Raw genomic sequence first — 15,477 nt, forward strand, 5'->3', positions numbered from 1 at the left:
CCACACAAACGAAACGAAACAACAAACCCGAGCAGATAAAAGGAGCTGCCGCAGGTTGCTGCAGTGTGAAGCTAAGCTCCTGATTTGCCCACTTAACACTATTGCTGACAGTTACTTTAATAAAAAATTTTGAGACAGTGTCTCACTGTGCAGCTGTCTCTCCCTGGAATTCTCTATGTAGATTAGGTTGACTTCTAACTCACAGAGAGACTCTGTCCCCCTAAGTGTTAGGGTTAAAGTTGTGCTGCATGCCAAGCTCCAATGACAGCAATGTTTTCGTTTTCATTTTCTGAGACAGGATTTCTCTGTGTATCCCTGGCTATTCTAGAGCTTCCTTTGTAGACCAGGCTGGCCTAGAACTCACAGAGATTAGCCCACCTCAGCCTCCTGAGAGCTGGGATTAAAGGCTTACTCCCTCACCACTCAGCTATTTTTTTGTCTTTTTGAAAGATCTCAGTATGTAGCCCTGGCTCTCCGGGAACTGTTACGTAGACCAAGCCAGCCTCTAAGTCACAGACAGCCACCTGCTTCTGCTTCCCAAGTGCTGTAATTAGAGGCGTATGCTACCATGCCTGTCAACTGACAGCTGTCATTCCTAATGCTGCGACCATTTAATACAGTTCCTCATGTTGTGGTGACCCTGACAGTAAAACCCACAGGTCGAGAACCACTGTGATAGAGACAGAGATCCCATCTGTTTGCTTTGGTCACCTCTACCTAGCACCACAGGATAGATGAATAAATACCCACCCAGAGAAGCAGAGTTCAGCAACAGAAATAGGCATGATACATTAGATCCGAACACTGCTCCATCTGCCCCAGCCTCCCTCAGAGCCACCTCCTCAAGGCTTCTGTCCATGACTCCTTAGTGTCTCCCTCGACCTGAGTTGAACAGCAGAAGGCTGGACTGGGGTTCCTGAAACAGTGCACTCTGGATTGGTTTGCGGGTTTAACTGCTTTGATGACTGTAGTGGCTCACTGTTCTTTCTGCAGCGATCCCTGCAAAGTCAACTATTCTCGGCCTTCCCAGCCCCCACTCTGTTTCACTTGGCTTCCTGTTACTTTCCACTCATCTAACTATAATTTTAGCCTTTAGTTTTCTACTTGGTCTTGTTTCCTTCTCTTAGGACTTATTGAGAGTGTCACTTTGTAACCTTAACTGGCCTGGGACCCACTATGCAAATCAGGCTGGCCTTGAATGCATCATAGAGATCCACCTGCCTCTCTGACTTCTGAGTGCCCGATTATAGGCACAGGTCACCATGACCAGCTGTTTGGCATTTATTTATTTGAGACAGGGTTTCTCTGTGTAGCCCTGGCTGTCCTGGAACTCAGAGATTTGTAGACCAGATTGGCCTTCAACTCAGAGATTCGCCTGCCTCTGCCTCCCAAGTGCTGGGATTAAAGGCATGGTTCCAACACCCATATTCTCATTTTTGTTATCTTGCTAAAAGGACTGTGTTCTATAATATGCGTTTGTATTTGCATAAAGCATAGTAAGGTGTGGAGGGAGTGCAAGGGCTGCAATAGACAGGCTATGTCTGTAGAAATTCCTAACATACACCTTTATGTTATTTTGACTTTTGTGCCAAATAGCTTTTCTTTTCCTATTTCCTGTACTCATTCACCCCTCCAGGCTGGTGCAAGCGTTTGGCACTACTCCCTTCCTGTCTCTCCTTTCTGCAACTCTCCTCCCTTCCCTCAGCCTCCTCCTACTAAGCACACTACCCCTGGAACAGTGATGGGGGTTGCCCAAGATTCAACCCACCCTTCCTCCTGTCTACTTCCATTGAAAGGCTTACCTTCTGAGTCCATGAGGCCTTCAAAGTGTTGTGTTTGATCAGTGCCTAGATAGGTCCACTTGGCTGCTGCTGTTACCTGAAGTAGCATCTCTCAATTAGTTTTGGCTTTTTATTGTGTATGGGTCTTCTGCCTGCATGTGCACATGCATGCAGTGCTCAAGGAAGCCAGAAGAGGGTGGGATCCACCAGTGGGTACTGGGACTAGAACCCACGTCCTCTGGAAGAGCAGCCAGTGTTCTTAATTGTTGAGCCATCTCTCCAGACCAGCATTTTTTTTTTTATTCCCCCTCTCCCTTTCTTGTAGTTAGGTCTTCAAATTTTGATTAATTTATTCACTTCTTATGTGTGTGTTGCTTGCATATATGTACGTGCATCACATGCATGCCCACAGAGACCCTAAGAGGGCATTGTATCCCCTGGAACTGGAGTTAGGATGGCTATGAACCACCATGTGGGTGCTGAGAATTAAACCAAGGTCTTCTGCAAGAGCAGCAAGAGCTCTTAACCCAAGCCATCTCTCTAATCTCTTTTTGATTCCTGCTTTTTCTTTGAGACAGGATCTCAAGTAGCCTAGTCTGGCCTCAAATTTGTTGTGTAGCCAAGAATGACCTTTAACCTTTAAGTCTCCACTTCCCCAGTGCTATGATTCCAAGTGTGAGTCACTAGGCTAAGTACCTACATCTCCAGCTTTTGTAACTGTCTCCTTCCTGGACACTAGACCTCAGTCTAGGCCCTGCAATACTATGCAGGAGTCTAACAACTGATCTGCATCTCTAGCTTATAGTTTCCCACTTAAGGGCCTTGTTTTTTCAGCCTGGTTCTCAAAAATAATAACAACAAAAAAACCCTTGGGTTAGAGAAATGGCTCGGTGGATGAAGGGGTTCCTGATAACTAGAGTTCCATTTCCAGAGCCTACGTGGTGAAGAGATCAGAGTCCTGAAAAATCTTTTCTTGACACTCCCAATCCAAATGCATAAACGTAATAAAAATGCAGACAAAAACTTTTCTGTATGTTTGAGGCCCAGGCTGGCCTCAAGCCCGAGGGCATCCTTTGGCCTTTCAGTCTCTGAGGGAATTACAAATGTGGATCACTACATTTTTTTTTTTTTTTTTGCTATAACATCTTATCACCCATGAGGATTGTCCATCTTCTCTACACAAAGTAGAGGCCTTGCAACTCGACAGTGAGAAGTTACTAGGCTGGAGTGTGGAGAGGACAGGTAGTGAGTCTTGGGGTACAGGTACATGAAAGCCACGTGAAAACCTCACTAGAAATAAGGATAGCTGTGGTGTCATTCTAATGGGATGTCACTAAAGGTTGGAACATGGCCATCAGATTTGTACTGTGAAATGCATTCTATGACATATAAACTGGATGGGGGACAGGGAACTGAACATGAGAAATCAGTTGGGCCAATGCGGTGGTAAAACCAGGTGTGCTGGTTTGTCCCTGTAACTCCAGCATTTGAGAGGCTGAGACAGGAGGACTGGTGTATTTGAGGCTAGCCTGGGCTACATAAAGCATTTCAGGCTAGCCTGGAAGCAGAGTGAGGTCCTGCCTAAAAAAAGAAACCAAGGAGAGGGAGATATTCATGCGGTGGTGCCCAAGCTAGCGTCCATCTCCTGGGCTCAACGAATCCTCCTGCCTCCACCTCCTGAGTAGCAGCAACTTCTCAAAGGTTTCAAATTGAGAACGCAGTGGCAAAATGCGCTGCTCAAAGAAATGCAGGAAGCCGGGCGATGGTGGTGCACGCCTTTAATCCCAGCACTCGGGAGGCAGAGGCAGGCAGATCTCTGTGAGTTCGAGACCAGCCTGGTCTACAGAGCTAGTTCCAGGACAGGCTCCAAAGCCACAGAGAAACCCTGTCTCGAAAAAACAAAAAACAAAAACAAAAACAAAAAAAAAAAACAACAAAAAGAAATGCAGGAAGTTGAGCAGTGTCTAGGTCTTGTGGCAGGGAGTTAAGGGTACGTTTATAGGTTCCGTATTTGCCCCCTTTACCCAACAGAAACTGCTTGAAGTGTCAGGAAGAGATGTAGTGGAGCTCACAGACATTGAACAGCATGCTCCTAACATTACGGGATGTAACTTCTGCAAGGCACAGCATCAAAGAACAGGAGCCCAATGGGAGGACAGAAGTCATGCCATGGTCAAAGATGCACATCTGGAATCCTGGGAACAAAGTTTCCAGAGCATAGCTGGGAGACAGAAGGGAGGACTGGAGGTGCCCTGAGATAGGGCATGTAAGAGAGAAGGCTGTGTTTGAGCCAGGGTCTCACATAGCCTAGGCTTGCTAAAACTTGCTGTATAGTCAAACATCCTGAGAGCTGGGACTACAACCGGTACATCCATCCTGCTGGTTGAAATTTAAAGCTTTTGGCAATGAAAGTTTTCGTAGTCCCCCCCCCCCATCTCTATTTGTCAAGCCAAAACCTAAACAAAATCTGGGCTTGGCATAGGCATGCCCTCAAGATGTGCAATTTGGGGCTGGAGAGAGGGCTCAGGGGTTAAGAGCAGTGACTGCTCTTCCAGAGGTCCTGAGTTCAATTTCCAGGAACCACATGGTGGCTCACAACCACCCATGATGAGATCTGGTGTCTTCTTCTAGTGTGCAGCCTGACATACAGGCAGAACACTGTATACATAATAAATAAATAAATATTAAAAAAAAAGATGCTCACTTCATCCCACATTTCCCAGTGTTCATATACATTTTCTCCGGTGTTGAAAGTAGGGATTAAAGGCAGGATCTAATGCACTCTATCAATGAGCTACAGCCACAGGCTTTTTCTTATCTTTGTGAGACAAGGTTTCACCAAAGTTCCAGGCTGGCTTTGAACTTTCAGTCCTACTTGAGATTAAGGTGTGAGGCATAATATCTGGCCAATGTTTTCAATCTTCATGAAGAACAAACTGGACAGTATGTAAGAGGATTCCAGGTGTTTCTAGGCACAGGTAGTTCCGAGTCGCTTTCGTGGTACTCTGCCTTGCACACGCCAAGCATGTATGTTACTACTTTGTGGACCCCACCCCACTCAAGTGTTCACGTGACCTGACCATCACCTGAGTTGCTAGTGTCATTTTACCAGTGGAAGATGCATGTGTGTAGGTAGCATGCTCGGAACATTACATAACTTCTCTGGGCTTCATGCAACGCCACCACCTGTCAAGCATGGTTTTGCTGAAGAGTTGGCTGCTGTCTGTGAAAGAGCTCAGTCTCCTTTTTAGCAGCTAAGAGCAGCAGAGGGACATCTTCTCTCCTCTTCTACCCCAGTGTTTAGGCAAACATCAACAAGACACCAGGCAATAGCAGAAGATGACCCATGGTGCACCATGGCAGGCAACACCAGTTCTGGAACAGGCAGCAAGCAGCAGAAACAGACTGATCAGCTTAGTTTAACTGTCAGAATAAAGTCAGAAACCACAATAGTAAATGCTTAGCAGCCAAACACATTTATTAGTCTTTTTTCTTTTTTTCCAGGAACTCAAAAATATTTTGTAGTTATAATGTAAGCAACTGAGTTGCACATAATACAATCATATCTTTCCAAAATAAAATAAAATAAAAACTAAACAAAAACAAAATAAGCTGTTTAAAAGCCCAAAAAAACCCTTCAGAAAACTTTTATATAGGCGTTACATCATCTCTCAGTTTTAATGAAATGACTACGACTTTATTCCTTATTATTCAACCTGTCACAATCCGATAAAACACCACCCTTCAGTTTTGTTTGTTTTTGATATATATATATATATATATATATGCTCTTGATATATATATATATATTTTGAAATCCAGCATGAAAAATACAGTACCTGCTATGGCAAAAATACACATAAAATGCAACTTTTCAGCTTATTTGTACATTAGTAGAGTTTAACATTTTTTTAAGTGAACCAGTGATTTTAAGTACCACTATACTAAAAAAGTAAAATATAGAAAGGGGGCCGGCCTGCCGTGCAAGTGAACCACCAAAGTGCCTAGTTTCTGTGTCCACGTTAAACCAGTAAGATAAGTAACTTTACCATATGGGAGTCTGACTGAACCTCTATGTTAAAAAAGACAATGCCACATCCTTTTCTCCCCTCAAATATCCTTAAAACTTATCACCTGCATTTTCTATTGCCCATCAGAAGAGAGAAAAGAAAGTCACCAAAATAATATTGTAAAAGCGATTTCAAGTATAAGAAAACAAAACACTTATAGGTAACTTGCAGAGAGCATCAACGTGTGCAGCGATTTAGTCCCTTTGACAGGTTGTTCTGCTGAGTGTTTCAAATGAGAGGATTTTCACGGTACCTTCCGTTTGTGTGCAAAGATGGAAAGCTGCCTCTTAAAACTTCAGCCTCCCTCTGGTGCCTTTCTCTGAACCTTTTGATTAAAGGGGCAAAGAGGGCCACTGAGAGCAGAGAGGAAGGAGTGAACCAGGTATCGCAATGAGTTAAATAGGATCTCTCCTCTGCTGCCACAGCCCCAGGTCCTCTCACCTCTGGTTCAGCCTCAGTGACCAATTACTGAAGGGTCTCCCACTCACTGTTTCCTGATTTGGTAGAATGAATTTCACTATGTAAACACAGTCCCCTAGGATTACGGAACCCAAAGCAGCATTTGTATCTCCATTGAAAGGGAGAAAGATAAAACAGTCCAGAAACCTCTCCTCAGGTTGCTTTTTGTTGGTGGTTTTGGTTGCGCAGAACAGGGCTGGGGTGGATGCAGATGGTTGGGAGTTAGGGAGTGGGCGTGGTTGAGCGCTTGGATCTGCTTTATTTTCCCTCCCAGAAGCTTTTTTTTTTTTTAAACCTGTTAAAAATGTTCCTGCACCTTAAGTCGTGCTGAAATTAAGGCCAAGGGTGCAGAATCTTGTGCACATGTCTGTGAGCACACTAGAGGTGCGTGCACCATTTTGATGTCTTGTGTTGAGACCACTGCATACACTTTGGTCACTGGTGTGTGCAAAGGGTGTAGTAAGGGGACGCCCAGGAAAGAGGTGCAGACATCAGCGAAGCCCTTTGGGAACAGAGAGAAAAACAAGGGCAGGCAGAACCCCAGCGACAAGAGGAAGCACACTGATAGGCAAGGGCCTCCAGACAAACTACAGAAGTGAAATCCAAGGGGACGGTGCCAGTCAGAAGATGGGCAGGGGATGGCCATGTACTTTCATCAAGATCCTTCCCTTAAAGGAAGTCGTCACTGAACAAGATCAGGGAGGACACTTAAAGAGCTTGACAGATAGGGGTTTGAGTTAAAGTGGGATAAAAGAGGGAGTCTTCTAACCTTGTCTCGTGGGAGCCCAAGTCTAGGAGGGCAGCAGCAGTCAAGGCCCTCACAAGCAGCATGTGTCAATGTGTTTCCTCTAAGAATGTCCACTGTAAGCAGCATGGAGGAAGATCTGAGTATGCACAGGGCTTTCAGGGTTGTTTGAGGGTCTCCTCAGCTGAGTTTCCTTCTAAGTAAGAAACACATTTCCAGAGCATTGCTGAAAAAGCCATGGGACAGACTGCAGTACCAGGGACTAACTCTACAGGGAACTAAAGAACCACACTACAGGGAAAGAAGTGTGTGCATGTGAACAAAAAGAGGCGGAGAACTCAAGTCCCTGGAGGGGACGGAACATGTGAAAGAGCCTTGGTGCTGGACTAGATGGCACCTAGTTAGGGCACACATAGCCAGTGGTCTGCTGTCCTGTGTTGTGGGGAGGAGCAACACTGTGAGAAAACAGCCATCCCACAAATCCAAAGCTACCCCACTGACCTGCTTTGCTTTTTCTTCTTCAACAAGAATTCAGATCTGAAACTTCTGATGGCTTAAAATGCAAACATCATATTTTAGGATTATTTTCACAGCAAAGAAAATGTTTCAAAGACTTATCTGGTTATTTACACATCTGTATTTTATAAAGAATAGCTCACTGATGTCAAGAAAGGAGAGAGGAGTGAAGGGGTTACATTGCAGGGGAAATATACCTTGAGGTATCATTTTGTGTCAGACACTTGAAACATCAGGATTTTCTTGTTGTTTTGCTTTTGTTTAAAGGCAATCGAGCAGATTTGGAACCCTGATAAGATCATGCCTGTGCAGCCTCGCACAGACACAAAGAGACTGTGATCAAGTCTGTCAATCATTACAGTACTGTGAACATAACAGAGATTGCTGTGTGGAAAACACGATACAGGCTAAACGGCTCTTGCTTCTGATACTGTGTGTTGTAATAATGCCTAGACCAGGGCAATGCAGGTGCCATGATTCATCACAGTCCAACTCCACAAAAGAATTGTTAGAACAAAGGAGAGGAAGTACAAAGGCCTTCCGGTGCCCCGTACCTCACTGTACCGCCAGTTCAGTACAGGAAGCAGAGATCAGGAATAGAGAACAGGGAAGGGAAGCCTTTTTTTTTTTTTTGGCCTGTCAGTCAACAGCAGGCAACAGCCCTCTTTCTCAGCTCATAATTAGAAATGGTTCCATTCACAATGATTGACAACAAAGAGATGTATAAGAGGAGTTTTCAGAATGATGTAAAGTGAACTCTCAGGTCAGCAGAGTGCGGCATGGTTTCCTGAGCTTGAAAGGGTTCTGAGTTCAGAGAATACTGGAGCCTGTAAGCTTCCACGGCTGCCCTGGGTTAACACTGCATGGCCAGTATCAAGAGTCCTGCACCGCAATGGTGGACAGACATGGCAGACCCCCCCAGCATTTGCTTCGCAATTAGACCTGCCAAAGGGCAGGATCTGGGAAGGCCCTTTTGCCCTCACTATGCTGACCTGGCGAGTCTCTCCTCCGCTTCCCTCTCAGATGTGGGGATACCATGGACACAGAAACTGGAAAAACATAAAGATGCAGATCGACTTCTTTCCCCTCTTCCCGCCTTTCCCCTTTTCAGAAAAAGCATAGTTACAAATTCCGGTTACAAAATGGACCAAGGATGACCACGTATGGACCTTTTGTTGTTTTTGTTGACAAAACAAACAAACAAACCCCCTCAAGAACCCAGCAACCTCTAGTGAAATTCACATTTGCATAACAATACATCCCAAGGCAACCAGGAGTGAGTGTCTTTCTGAGTGAAGCTGAAGGAACCCAGGAGAGTGCTTTTCTCTGCGGAGGAACTGAGGGTGGTGGACAGGGCCCTTGGCATCCACTGGATAAGGAGTGGAAGAGGTGGGTGGGGTCGTTGAAAACCAACATGAAGCACACGAAGAGACTACACATCTCTAGATTAACTACAACAGATTTCAAGAACTACAATATGATTTCAGAATTTTTTTTTTTAAACACTGGTCTTAATTCTTTCAAAACCTTTTTTCTTGCATGCAATAAATACCCTGTTCACATAAATGACAACATTGCTGTTACTTGCATTTGAGAAAACCGTGACCTCCTAAGGCAGAGGGTGAAAAAATGCACCTTCTGCAGCGCAAAGCCAGAAATGCCTTCTTTACATGCATGAACTGGTCACCAAAATCACCTCATTCCAATTGCTCCAGTGCTTACAGAAACACACACTCACTCTCTCTCCTCTCTCTCTCTCTCTCTCTCTCTCTCTCTCTCTCTCTCACACACACACACACACACACACACACACACACACACACAAACTAGGGAATGCAGATGTAGACAGCTGACCTGTACTGGACTAACCTGAGCCTTACTCATAACCTCTCATAACCTTCAGGCCCAAGACCCAGAATCCCTTTAGCATGACCACACCATGCAAAATGGACGCTCATGAAAATCCAACAGCTGTCCCTGGGGCTGCCAGGAGACTGACAGACCATGGTTGGTCTCTGGACTGACAAAGGCACATTCAGAAGAACTACATTTAAGAGATTCCTTGAAAAGAATTAAAGGGGGTAGTGTTTTAAACACAATTATTGTAACATAACCCCAAACTTCTGGCAAAAAGAAGTTTCAAGCTAAAACCTATCACTTGGTGAGTGACCATCCTACCTTTACAAGGTATGTGACCTCTCTTGAAGGATTCCCAAGGGTCTATTTAGTTTTGCATAAAGATCCCCCCTTTTGTTTTTGGCATACACACTCTGCATCTATCACCTTTTCCTGCCTTAAGGCCAGTCATGAAAGTAAGGCTGTTTCATCTGCCTCCAGTCCCTTTACAACCCCCAGGAGTGGGGTACCCTTTTGGTGGTCCAAGAAGAACTGAATAACCCACCAGAAGGTCCAGGAAGTCAGGAAGGGAAAGAATGTAGGAAGGAAGGATTTCCCTTTTGGAAGAAGTCATCCCAATTTACTGATACTGGCTGGAAATGGGTCAACTGTAACTGGGAGTTTATTTCTGAAGTACTGAAATATTTTTTATAGTGTGAAAACTGAGCCATACAGCGCTCTTGGGAAACACTTATTTTTCATTTAAAATAGAACACTTGTTTATGAAAGTATACCTGGCCTGTCCCCTCCCATAGAAAGGTAAATCTGTCATGAGGAACAATGCTCAGCTCTGCAGAGCCACTGGTCCTTTTCCTGCCATGGGCCCACCTTACCAGAAAGAGCTATTTAAATGCCAAGAGGCAAACATCGGCAGTTTCTGTCACTTTGCTACTATCTTAAAAACCATTCAGCAGGGTGGCGGTGACTCATGTCTTTAAATGGCAGCATGCCGGAGCCAGAGGCAGGTGAATATCTGTGAGTTCGAGGCCAGTCTGGTCTACAGAGCACGTTTCAGGACAGGCTCCAAAGCTTCAGAGAAACCCTGTCTCAAAAAAACCAACAATGACAAAAAGCCCCAAGTCATTCAAATGATGGAAAATACTTCCCGACTGCTCAGGACCCAGTCAGGATGGCCACCCACATGGGGCAGAGTAGATGCTGACCTGGCAGGAGCTAGCTCTCCACTGACCAGTGCCTCCCACTTCCTTTTATCTTGTTCATGTCCTCCTCTGGCAGTGTAAACTGGGGAAGATGTTGTCGGCAGTTTAGTGAGGATTGATATTCAATTTTTGCTTTATGAGACAGAGTCTCTCTGAGACTTGTTATGTAGACCAGGCTGCCCTTGAACTCAGAGAGATCCACTTGCCTCTGCCTCTCAAGTGCTGGGATTAAAGTGTGTGTCATCAAACCTGGACCACTATTTAGTTTTTATTATTACTATATTTTTAGATTCTTGGAGTTGATCATTTCAAATCTAAAGAAAGTATGGTATCCTGTGTCAAATTTAAGATTGAGAATAAAAACACTATTTTTGACAATGATCATCTCTGATGACAGCGTAACTTTGGCACTGGCAATAAGCCTAGAGGGCATTGTTACAGGGAGCACACAAACTCTGGGAACATTCTTGTTTTCTTAGACTGATGATGTAGATAAAGAGCGAAGGTTCTCTGCATGGCCACTGGGATCTAAAGACGGACAGTCACTTGCACACTGGCTAGATTAACCCTAGCTGCAGACAGACGCGATTGTGGAACAAGGTTTCTCTTTGAAGTGACATTGGAAGTACAGCTAATGCACCGACACAGGCTGTGACTTGGCAAAAACACTGGAGAATAAAGTTTCTTAAACAAACAAACAAACAACCACAGCTAAGACCGTGCCTCTGCTCCTAGTTGAAGACCTTATATGTAGAATAAAAAACTCTAATCCAAATCAACAAATGGCTGGGCTGTACAGGCTGAATTTTAACTCAAAAGGGGGCAGGGAAGAATGGGACCTTCTTTATACAAAGACTCGCTTGTGCCTCATCTTAGAGATGGCTATCGTAGCCAGGCCTGCGGAAAATGCCCTATGAAACTGGACAGGAGAGCAGGCTTGGTGTACATGTTTTGCTCAGCATAGAGACACTAAGAGTCAAAATGGCAGAATATGAGAAAATAATTTAGAAAGTACACAGCATCTGAGGTCGAAGTAGAATCTGGCTATTAACCCTACACAAACCACATCCCTTCTAAGAAGAGGGTAACAGTGATAGTAGGGCTGGAGGAACTTTGTGGCTCAGGCATAGAGCGTGCTTGCCTAGCGTAGGCAAAGTCCTGGATTCTCTCTCCAGCACCACAAACTCCGAGAAGAGAGATGTGTTTGCAGGAAGTTGATGTTCAGTCTCTGGTAGGTACACTGGGAAAGCCCTTCCGAGTTCTTAGCAGGAATTCTTCCCCTTTCCTCTTTCCCCCTCACGTTTAATCTTCTAGATCACATTCAATTTTTAACATGCTACATTCACAACAGAAGTGGGAAAATTCTTAGAACACAAGCCATTGCGATACAAACCCTGTTGGCTATAAATAACTAACTGAATGCCAGCACATAGGTGATGTTTTACAGGGACACTAAGGGAGAATACAGTTTGAGTCTGTTGTTTTATGAATCAGCACTGCTGTATTGCTAAATTCATTCCTATGAATGTTGGAAATGAAAAATAAGGTTCAAGGATTAAGGGCAGCCGGGCGGTGGTGGCGCACATCTTTAATCCCAGCACTTGGGAGGCAGAGGCAGGCGGATCTCTGTGAGTTCGAGGCCAGCCTGGTCTAGAAAAGCTAGTTCCAGGACAGGAATCAAAAGCTACAGAGAAACCCTGTCTCGAAAATTTAACAAACAAACAAACAAACAAAAAAAAAGGATTAAGGGCTGAGAGAAGAGACAGACAATTCTCTCTCTCTCTCTTTTTCCAAACAGGGTATCAGAGACCTGTTTCTCAACTCTTAAATGGGGTCACGGCACTGGGTCTCATCGGCAGCAGAGGTTCTCCCGAGTGATGGAAGACAACTCTTTCCTCCACTTGTGCTTTTCTTTTGGCTACTCATATGGTAGACAGAAACAAGTCTGTGATGCTCATGAGACATATGTACATTTACCTACCACTAACCAATAATTTAAAAGAAAGCCAGCTGGTGGATCTCTGTGAGTTTGGGGCCAGTCTGGTCTACAGAGCGAGATCTAAGACAGCCAGGCCTACACAAAGAAACCGTAGGGGAGTGGGGGTGGGGGTGGGGGTGGGGAGTCATTTAAAACAAGACCAAAACAAAACAAAAACCCAATAAAACAAAAACCACCTAGTATAAAATAGAAAGCTCACACTTACATGCTTATAATGTGCACAAAACAAATCTAAATAGTGGTGACTAGCAAGCCTCTGTATATATGCCAGAACGTGCGAAGGGTATGCTCATTGATCTTCCATGCATAACGAGTCACCTAAAGTCTTGGTAGACAGGGTTTTTGGTAAAGAATACCATGGGAAGGGAAGGCTTTCTACTTTCCAGACACCCTCACCACATCCTCTTCTTAGCTCACTGCCAATCACTAACAAGAGCTTCCAGAAAGGTGACAAATGGAAGAAGGGAGGGGCAGGAAGAAGACAGGAAAACAGAAGCTGAGAAGCAGGAGCCTTCTTCCACTGGCCCGGCACAAAAAGACTTTCCCCATCACTGGAACTGTCACCCTTCTACACAAGGAAAAGTCAGCACCTATGGAGGGCACACAACATAGGAAAGAACTTGGCATCCCACATTATCAGACAAAAAAAAGTATTTAACTTCCTCAATTTTTTTTTTAAATTTTGATTTAGCCCACTGCCTTTGGGGCCTGTCCAGAAACACTCCAATTTCCTTTACAGGCAAGCATCTTACTAACTGTGGAGTGACTGGACCACGTGCACATACACACTCGTCCCCTACTTAGGATGTCTGGGTGTATGTACGAAGGCACTAAAGCGGTTTCAGAGAATGCAGGCAGCAACCCCACCCATTCACTTTACCTGTGGAGCTGGAGTTTCTTTCCCACTGGGAAGCTTAAAGTTTGAAAGAAGCTGTGGCCACGACTTCTGGCCCCAGGAGGGAATACAAAAGGAGAATTCAGTATCACCGAAATAGAAAGGAAACACTCCACATCTCTACCACCCAGGATGGGGACAGTAAGCAGCAGATCTTCAAAACAGCGTTTAAAACAAGCACAACAGTAGCTGGGAGCTAAAACAAAGTAAAACCACTTGTTCCTTATTAGATTCTTCTGTTTTCTCCACCTGTAGCAGACGGAGGTGAAACAGACATTCTTCATGAACAGAAGAGTCCATAGGTAATTTTCCTTTAGTAATGCTTACACTTAAGATTTGTTTAAAATATTTCCTAACTCTTTACACAGATTCTCAGCAATCCAACAACTGCACTACTTACACAGTTTAGAGCCAATTCTTTTTTCTTAAGCTGTTTTTTCTTCCTTTATTCCTTTCTTTTGTTGATGGGGCTGGAGAGACAGGGAGAAGGGCTGCATCGGAGAATATAAACAGGACTGGGGAGATGTCAGTCCAGCCTTATAAGAAGTTAACAGTGTGGCGGCAATCCTACTCATGTACACCAAACACCCTCCCATTCAGTTATACACAATCTCAAGTGACGCCATGACAGCGCTCACAAAACCTGATTCTTCTCCCACAGTTGTTAAGAAAATGAATTTACCTGTTGCTGCTAAATTGGTTAACTTTTAAAAAATATTTCTATGTATCTTAAAATGTGTGATCCCCTGTATGATAATAACATTTGAAGACTTTTCTTTTTACATTTTTGTAAGTAAAAATCATTTAAACTTTTCGAAGTTTCAGGAACTTGTAAAAGTTTACTAACGGGAAAGAAACAGCTGTCTATCTAGGATAAGATATGGTTAAATAAACCATCTTCAAAAAACTGGCTGCCTACCCTAGAATTCCTGAGAATGCTCGCAAATTTTAAAGCAGGAAAATAAATGTTAAAAACAAAACAAAAACACTGTTAAATGCTCCCAGAGTTAGTCTTCATCTAAAATATATATTTATATGTGTGTGTATATATATATATGTGCGTGTGTGTGTGTGTATATATATATACACACACACACACGCACTTTTTGGTCTTTTTTTTTTAAAGTTTTTAGGTTTTTTTTCCCTTTAAGCTTATGATGGAAGAACATTTTAGCTTCTCGTGTTTATTTTTACATATTTCAAATCCCTCATTATGTCTTGTAAACAAGAGGGGCTCTAGCACCCGGCTTTCACCGTAGTATCGTAAGGAACTCAACTAAGCCATAGTGCAGGTCAAGGACCCAACAGGCATAAAGAGGAGGAGGGGGAGGAGGGGAGGGCAGGCAGGGCCATGAACGAACCAAGAGCGGCAGTGGACAATCCCCATAGGCTCTTGGGAGTCTGGGGATGCTAAGATTTAGCCTTCAGTCTGCAGATATCTGAATATAAGCTGCACTTCACTTGGACATCACCATCCACGACAGAGCTCTGTTCCAACACAAAGAGTCAGTGGGGCTGGAAAGAGACATTTTGTAGGGGCAGAGGTGGGAAGGGGATGGTGGTGATAAAAACCAGAAAGCAGGAGGAAGGCAGAGTCCCTGTGAACAAGATGTTGCAGGAACAAACCCACCCACCTGCCAAGGGCTCCTAGACTGACAAGCACAAGTGCCCACGGGAACAAAGCCTGTCAATCTCTTCTGAAGCCAGGTTTATGTCCGACAGGGTAGGCCAAGAGGAGCACAGAATTTCCCACTCATTGTCTCACAAAGCCACTTACACACAATTTTGTTTTTTGTTTTTTTGTTGCTTTTCGTTTTCCTATCCGTATCACCCTACCCACCTACACAAATACACAAGCTGAAAGTCAAATACATTAGGCATTGTTGTATCCTTCACTGAAGATGCTAAAGAAAGAAAAACTCCCTTGTCCTCAATAGCAGCAAGTCACAGAGGACA

This window comes from Chionomys nivalis, chromosome 17, assembly GCF_950005125.1.
Source record: "Chionomys nivalis chromosome 17, mChiNiv1.1, whole genome shotgun sequence".
Taxonomy (NCBI): Eukaryota; Metazoa; Chordata; class Mammalia; order Rodentia; family Cricetidae; genus Chionomys; species Chionomys nivalis.